Raw genomic sequence first — 8,805 nt, 5'->3', positions numbered from 1 at the left:
GCCTATCTGTGTTGCAAGCTACGTCAACTATGTATAGAATACCAATTTTTTTACTGCACCTAGTGAAGTAAAACCTTTTGGGCATAGTATCATTCTATTAGTCCATCTATACTGACCTCCATCAGGTTGCAAATTGAATATAATTTTTTTCTGCATCTAGCTCTGAAAAAATATTTGGCCTTCTAGCAGTGTGTGGGACTTGGTCTATTAGTCCATCTATACTGACCTCCATCAGGTTGCAAATTGAATATAATTTTTTTCTGCATCTAGCTATGAAAAAATATTTGGCCTTCTAGCAGTGTGTGGGACTTGTTCTATTAGTCCATCTATACTGACCTCCATCAGGTTGCAAATTAAAAATAATTTTTATCTGCATCTAGCTCTGAAAAAATATTTGGCCTTCTAGCAGTGTGTGGGACTTGGTCTATTAGTCCATCTATACTGACCTCCATCAGGTTGCAAATTGAATATAATTTTTTTCTGCATCTAGCTATGAAAAAATATTTGGCCTTCTAGCAGTGTGTGGGACTTGTTCTATTAGTCCATCTATACTGACCTCCATCAGGTTGCAAATTAAAAATAATTTTTATCTGCATCTAGCTCTGAAAAAATATTTGGCCTTCTAGCAGTGTGTGGGACTTGGTCTATTAGTCCATCTATACTGACCTCCATCAGGTTGCAAATTGAATATAATTTTTTTCTGCATCTAGCTATGAAAAAATATTTGGCCTTCTAGCAGTGTGTGGGACTTGTTCTATTAGTCCATCTATACTGACCTCCATCAGGTTGCAAATTAAAAATAATTTTTATCTGCATCTAGCTCTGAAAAAATATTTGGCCTTCTAGCAGTGTGTGGGACTTGGTCTATTAGTCCATCTATACTGACCTCCATCAGGTTGCAAATTGAATATAATTTTTTTCTGCATCTAGCTATGAAAAAATATTTGGCCTTCTAGCAGTGTGTGGGACTTGTTCTATTAGTCCATCTATACTGACCTCCATCAGGTTGCAAATTAAAAATAATTTTTATCTGCATCTAGCTCTGAAAAAATATTTGGCCTTCTAGCAGTGTGTGGGACTTGTTCTATTAGTCCATCTATACTGACCTCCATCAGGTTGCAAATTAAAAATAATTTTTATCTGCATCTAGCTCTGAAAAAAATATTTGGCCTTCTAGCAGTGTGTGGGACTTGGTGTATTAGTCCATCTATACTGACCTCCATCAGGTTGCAAATTAAAAATAATTTTTCGTCTGCATCTAGCTCTGAAAAAATATGTGCCCTTCTAGTAACGTGCCCCCTGGGCCTGTGCTGTGCAGGGGGATACCGGGAGCCGGATCGCTGGGGGTTGTAGTTCTCCGTGGCGGTGACCCGGTCCGTGCCCAGGGCGGTCAAACCAGTGGCGGTCTTAAGTAATAACAATGTCCGACTACGCCACCCGTGGATTGCGGTCAGTGGGGACCGCCACTGCGCTGCCGACCGCTGAGGCTGATGTTGTTTGCGCAGCCGAGTATGGGATAACTCCCCACGGGAGAAGTATTGCCTCAGGGCAGCTAGTGTGGATGATGGGAGTGATGGTGTGAGCGTCCCAGTAGTAATGGTGCTGGTGCGGCGATGAAACACAGAGACGTGTGGTGCAGTTCAGGGTCTTTACTGATGGTATAAAGCAGACCCTCCCGGGAGTACTGGTTAGCAGTAGGGGCCTGGTCAGTCTGTGAGCAAGCAGGATCTCCCCTGGCCAGGTGGAGTTGTAGGCCTCCCCGACTATCTGCACTCTTTCCTGGCTAAGTTGCTCTATGCGGGTAGAAGTAGCCCACGTCCCTGAGTATACCGTGTGGTGCTCACCCGTATGGCCGGTGACTTGGGGCCATCCGTTAGCCTCCGCTTCACGGTGGCGGTGCTGGTCCCTTGCTTGTGACCGTGCCTTCGGGTTTCTAAGGCCAGAGGACATGGAATCCCCTACCGGTTGGATTCTGCTGCTGGATCTGGATGTCCCCACAGCCTCGGACTCCGTGTCCGGGTTCAGTGTCTTCAACCAGGGCGAACTCTGCTCAGCTCCAGCCCCTGGTATTCAGCTACTGTTCCTACAGAGCTCCTGATTCTTACTTTCCCTCTCCAGGCTCTGACTGCTCTGCTTGTTCTGCAGGCTCTGTCTCTGTCTGGGACTTCACTCCCTAATCCTGCCCCAGACCCAGTTTATAAGGGCAGATTCCTCCCCTCCCAGGTCTGGGCGGGCAGTGTTGCATACTTAAGGCTCCTGACCGGAGAAACCTCCCACTTGCTCTCAGACATAATATCTCTATTACTGTGGTAACCAGACCCCTGGGGTGCCACACTAGCAGTGTGTGGGACTTGTTCTATTAGTCCATCTATACTGACCTCCATCAGGTTGCAAATTAAAAATAATTTTTATCTGCATCTAGCTCTGAAAAAATATTTGGGCTTCTAGCAGTGTGTGGGACTTGGTCTATTAGTCCATCTATACTGACCTCCATCAGGTTGCAAATTGAATATAATTTTTTTCTGCATCTAGCTCTCAAAAAATATTTGGGCTTCTAGCAGTGTGTGGGACTTGGTCTATTAGTACATCTATACTGACCTCCATAATGTTGCAAATTGAATATAATTTTTTTCTGCATCTAGCTATGAAAAAATAGTTCGGCTTCTAGCAGTGTGTGGGACTTGTTCTATTAGTCCATCTATACTGACCTCCATCAGGTTGCAAATTAAAAATAATTTTTATCTGCATCTATCTCTGAAAAAATATTTGGTCTTCCAGCAGTGTGTGGGACTTGTTCTATTAGTCGATCTATACTGACCTCCATCAGGTTGCAAATTGAATATAATTTTTTTCTGCATCTAGCTCTGAAAAAATATTTGGGCTTCTAGCAGTGTGTGGGACTTGGTCTATTAGTCCATCTATACTGACCTCCATCAGGTTGAAAATTAAAAATAATTTTTATCTGCATCTAGCTCTGAAAAAATATTTGGCCTTCTAGCAGTGTGTGGGACTTGTTCTATTAGTCCATCTATACTGACCTCCATCATGTTGCAAATTAAAAATATTTTTTATCTGCATCTAGCTCTGAAAAAATATTTGGGCTTCTAGCAGTGTGTGGGACTTGTTCTATCAGTCCATCTATACTGACCTCCATCAGGTTGAAAATTAAAAATAATTTTTATCTGCATCTAGCTCTGAAAAAATATTTGGGCTTCTAGCAGTGTGTGGGACTTGTTCTATTAGTGCATCTATACTGACCTCCACCAGGTGGCAAATTGAATATAACTTTTTTCTGCATCTAGCTCTGAAAAAATATTTGGGCTTCTAGCAGTGTGTGGGACTTGGTCTATTAGTCCATCTATACTGACCTCCATCAGGTTGAAAATTAAAAATATTTTTTATCTGCATCTAGCTCTGAAAGAATATTTCGGCTTCTAGCAGTGTGTGGGACTTGTTCAATTTGTCCATCTATACTGACCTCCATCAGGTTGCAAATTGAATATAATTTTTTTCTGCATCTAGCTCAGAAAAAATATTTGGCCTTCTAGCAGTGTGTGGGACTTGTTCTATTAGTCCATCTATACTGACCTCCATCAGGTTGTAAATTAAAAATAATTTTTATCTGAATCTAGCTCTGAAAAAATATTTGCCCTTCTAGCAGTGTGTGGGACTTGGTCTATTAGTCCATCTATACTGACCTCCATCAGGTTGCAAATTAAAAATAATTTTTATCTGCATCTAGCTCTGAAAAATACTTGGCCTTCTAGCAGTGTGTGGGACTTGTTTTATTAGTCCATCTATACTGACCTCCAACAGGTTGCAAATTAAAAATAATTTTGTGTCTGCATCTAGCTCTGAAAAAATATTTGCTCTTCTAGCAGTGTGTGGGACGTGTTATATTAGTCCATCTATACTGACCTCCATCAGGTTGCAAATTAAAAATAATTTTTATCTGCATCTAGCTCTGAAAAAATATTTGGCCTTCTAGCAGTGTGTGGGACTTGTTCTATTAGTCCATCAATACTGACCTCCATCAGGTTGCAAATTAAAAATAATTTTTATCTGCATCTAGCTCTGAAAAAATATTTGGGCTTCTACCAGTGTGTGGGACTTGGTGTATTAGTCCATCTATACTGACCTCCATCAGGTTGCAAATTGAATATAATTTTTTTCTGCATCTAGATCTGAAAAAATATTTGGGCTTCTAGCAGTGTGTGGGACTTGATCTATTAGTCCATCTATACTGGCCTCCATCAGGTTGCAAATTGAATATAATTTTTTCTGCATCTAGCTCTGAAAAAATATTTGGGCTTCTAGCAGTGTGTGGGACTTGTTCTATTAGTCCATCTATACTGACCTCCATCAGGTTGCAAATTGAATATAATTTTTTGTCTGCATCTAGCTCTGAAAAAATATTTGGCCTTCTAGCAGTGTGTGGGACTTGTTCTATTAGTCCATCTATACTGACCTCCATCAGGTTGCAAATTAAAAATAATTTTTATCTGCATCTAGCTCTGAAAAAATATTTGGGCTTCTAGCAGTGTGTGGGATTTGGTCTATTAGTCCATCTATACTGACCTCCATCAGGTTGCAAATTGAATATAATTTTTTTCTGCATCTAGCTCTGAAAAAATATTTGGGCTTCTATCAGTGTGTGGGACTTGGTCTATTAGTCCATCTATACTGACCTCCATAATGTTGCAAATTGAATATAATTTTTTTCTGCATCTAGCTATGAAAAAATAGTTCGGCTTCTAGCAGTGTGTGGGACTTGTTCTATTAGTCCATCTATACTGACCTCCATCAGGTTGCAAATTAAAAATAATTTTTATCTGCATCTAGCTCTGAAAAAATATTTGGTCTTCTAGCAGTGTGTGGGACTTGTTCTATTAGTCGATCTATACTGACCTCCATCAGGTTGCAAATTGAATATAATTTTTTTCTGCATCTAGCTCTGAAAAAATATTTGGGCTTCTAGCAGTGTGTGGGACTTGGTCTATTAGGCCATCTATACTGACCTCCATCAGGTTGAAAATTAAAAATTATTTTTATCTGCATCTAGCTCTGAAAAAATATTTGGCCTTCTAGCAGTGTGTGGGACTTGTTCTATTAGTCCATCTATACTGACCTCCATCATGTTGTAAATTAAAAATAATTTTTATCTGCATCTAGCTCTGAAAAAATATTTGGGCTTCTAGCAGTGTGTGGGACTTGTTCTATCAGTCCATCTATACTGACCTCCATCAGGTTGAAAATTAAAAATAATTTTTATCTGCATCTAGCTCTGAAAAAATATTTGGGCTTCTAGCAGTGTGTGGGACTTGTTCTATTAGTCCATCTATACTGACCTCCATCAGGTGGCAAATTGAATATAACTTTTTTTCTGCATCTAGCTCTGAAAAAATATTTGGGCTTCTAGCAGTGTGTGGGACTTGGTCTATTAGTCCATCTATACTGACTTCCATCAGGTTGAAAATTAAAAATATTTTTTATCTGCATCTAGCTCTGAAAGAATATTTCGGCTTCTAGCAGTGTGTGGGACTTGTTCAATTTGTCCATCTATACTGACCTCCATCAGGTTGCAAATTGAATATAATTTTTTTCTGCATCTAGCTCAGAAAAAATATTTGGCCTTCTAGCAGTGTGTGGGACTTGTTCTATTAGTCCATCTATACTGACCTCCATCATGTTGCAAATTAAAAATAATTTTTATCTGCATCTAGCTCTGAAAAAATATTTGCCCTTCTAGCAGTGTGTGGGACTTGGTCTATTAGTCCATCTATACTGACCTCCATCAGGTTGCAAATTAAAAATAATTTTTATCTGCATCTAGCTCTGAAAAATACTTGGCCTTCTAGCAGTGTGTGGGACTTGTTTTATTAGTCCATCTATACTGACCTCCATCAGGTTGCAAATTAAAAATAATTTTTTGTCTGCATCTAGCTCTGAAAAAATATTTGCTCTTCTAGCAGTGTGTGGGACGTGTTATATTAGTCCATCTATACTGACCTCCATCAGGTTGCAAATTAAAAATAATTTTTATCTGCATCTAGCTCTGAAAAAATATTTTGCCTTCTAGCAGTGTGTGGGACTTGGTGTATTAGTCCATCTATACTGACCTCCATCAGGTTGCAAATTGAATATAATTTTTTTCTGCATCTAGCTCTGAAAAAATATTTGGCCTTCTAGCAGTGTGTGGGACTTGATCTATTAGTCCATCTATACTGGCCTCCATCAGGTTGCAAATTGAATATAATTTTTTTCTGCATCTAGCTCTGAAAAAATATTTGGGCTTCTAGCAGTGTGTGGGACTTGTTCTATTAGTCCATCTATAAAGACCTCCATCAGGTTGCAAATTGAATATAATTTTTTGTCCGCATCTAGCTCTGAAAAAATATTTGGTCTTCTAGCAGTGTGTGGGACTTGTTCTATTAGTCCATCTATACTGACCTCCATCAGGTTGCAAATTAAAAATAATTTTTATCTGCATCTAGCTCTGAAAAAATATTTGGCCTTCTAGCAGTGTGTGGGACTTGTTCTATTAGTCCATCTATACTGACCTCCATCAGGTTGCAAATTAAAAATAATTTTTTGTCCGCATCTAGCTCTGAAAAAATATTTGCCCTTCTAGCAGTGTGTGGGACTTGTTCTATTAGTCCATCTATACTGACCTCCATCAGGTTGCAAGTTAAAAATAATTTTTATCTGCATCTAGCTCTGAAAAAATATTTGGGCTTCTAGAAGTGTGTGGAACTTGGTTTATTAGTCCATCTATACTGACCTCCATCAGGTTGCAAATTAAAAATAATTTTTTGTCCGCATCTAGCTCTGAAAAAATATTTGCCCTTCTAGCAGTGTGTGGGACTTGTTCTATTAGTCCATCTATACTGACCTCCATCAGGTTGCAAATTGAATATAATTTTTTTCTGCATCTAGCTCTGAAAAAATATTTGGGCTTCTAGCAGTGTGTGGGACTTGTTCTATTAGTCCATCTATACTGACCTCCATCAGGTTGCAAATTAAAAATAATTTTTATCTGCATCTAGCTCTGAAAAAATATTTGGGCTTCTAGCAGTGTGTGGGACTTGGTCTATTAGTCCATCTATACTGACCTCCATCAGGTTGCAAACGGAATATAATTTTTTTCTGCATCTAGCTCTGAAAAAATATTTGGGCTTCTACCAGTGTGTGGGACTTGGTGTATTAGTCCATCTATACTGACCTCCATCAGGTTGCAAATTAAAAATAATTTTTATCTGCATCTAGCTCTGAAAAATACTTGGCCTTCTAGCAGTGTGTGGGACTTGTTTTATTAGTCCATCTATACTGACCTCCATCAGGTTGCAAATTAAAAATAATTTTTTGTCTGCATCTAGCTCTGAAAAAATATTTGCTCTTCTAGCAGTGTGTGGGACGTGTTATATTAGTCCATCTATACTGACCTCCATCAGGTTGCAAATTAAAAATAATTTTTATCTGCATCTAGCTCTGAAAAAATATTTGGCCTTCCAGCAGTGTGTGGGACTTGTTCTATTAGTCCATCTATCCTGACCTCCATCAGGTTGCAAATTAAAAATAATTTTTATCTGCATCTAGCTCTGAAAAAATATTTGGGCTTCTACCAGTGTGTGGGACTTGGTGTATTAGTCCATCTATACTGACCTCCATCAGGTTGCAAATTGAATATAATTTTTTTCTGCATCCAGCTCTGAAAAAATATTTCGCCTTCTAGCAGTGTGTGGGACTTGATCTATTAGTCCATCTATACTGGCCTCCATCAGGTTGCAAATTGAATATAATTTTTTTCTGCATCTAGCTCTGAAAAAATATTTGGGCTTCTAGCAGTGTGTGGGACTTGTTCTATTAGTCCATCTATACTGACCTCCATCAGGTTGCAAATTGAATATAATTTTTTGTCTGCATCTAGCTCTGAAAAAATATTTGGCCTTCTAGCAGTGTGTGGGACTTGTTCTATTAGTCCATCTATACTGACCTCCATCAGGTTGCAAATTAACAATAATTTTTATCTGCATCTAGCTCTGAAAAAATATTTGGGCTTCTAGCAGTGTGTGGGACTTGTTCTATTAGTCCATCTATACTGACCTCCATCAGGTTGCAAATTAAAAATAATTATTATCTGCATCTAGCTCTGAAAAAATATTTGGGCTTCTAGCAGTGTGTGGGGCTTGGTGCATTAGTCCATCTATACTGACCTCCATCAGGTTGCAAATTGAATATAATTTTTTTCTGCATCTAGCTCTGAAAAAATATTTGGGCTTCTAGCAGTGTGTGGGACTTGTTCTATTAGTCCATCTATACTGACCTCCATCAGGTTGCAAATTGAATATAATTTTTTGTCTGCATCTAGCTCTGAAAAAATATTTGGCCTTCTAGCAGTCTGTGGGACTTGTTCTATTAGTCCATCTATACTGACCTCCATCAGGTTGCAAGTTAAAAATAATTTTTATCTGCATCTAGCTCTGAAAAAATATTTGGGCTTCTAGAAGTGTGTGGAACTTGGTTTATTAGTCCATCTATACTGACCTCCATCAGGTTGCAAATTAAAAATAATTTTTTGTCCGCATCTAGCTCTGAAAAAATATTTGCCCTTCTAGCAGTGTGTGGGACTTGTTCTATTAGTCCATCTATACTGACCTCCATCAGGTTGCAAATTGAACATAATTTTTTTCTGCATCTAGCTCTGAAAAAATATTTGGGCTTCTAGCAGTGTGTGGGACTTGTTCTATTAGTCCATCTATACTGACCTCCATCAGGTTGCAAATTAAAAATAATTTTTATCTGCAT

The sequence above is a fragment of the Phyllobates terribilis genome, unplaced genomic scaffold, assembly GCF_046119375.1.
Source record: "Phyllobates terribilis strain yellow unplaced genomic scaffold, ASM4611937v1 Scaffold_7__3_contigs__length_470593459, whole genome shotgun sequence".
Lineage (NCBI taxonomy): Eukaryota > Metazoa > Chordata > Amphibia > Anura > Dendrobatidae > Phyllobates > Phyllobates terribilis.
Note: the sequence above shows the minus strand (reverse complement) of the source record.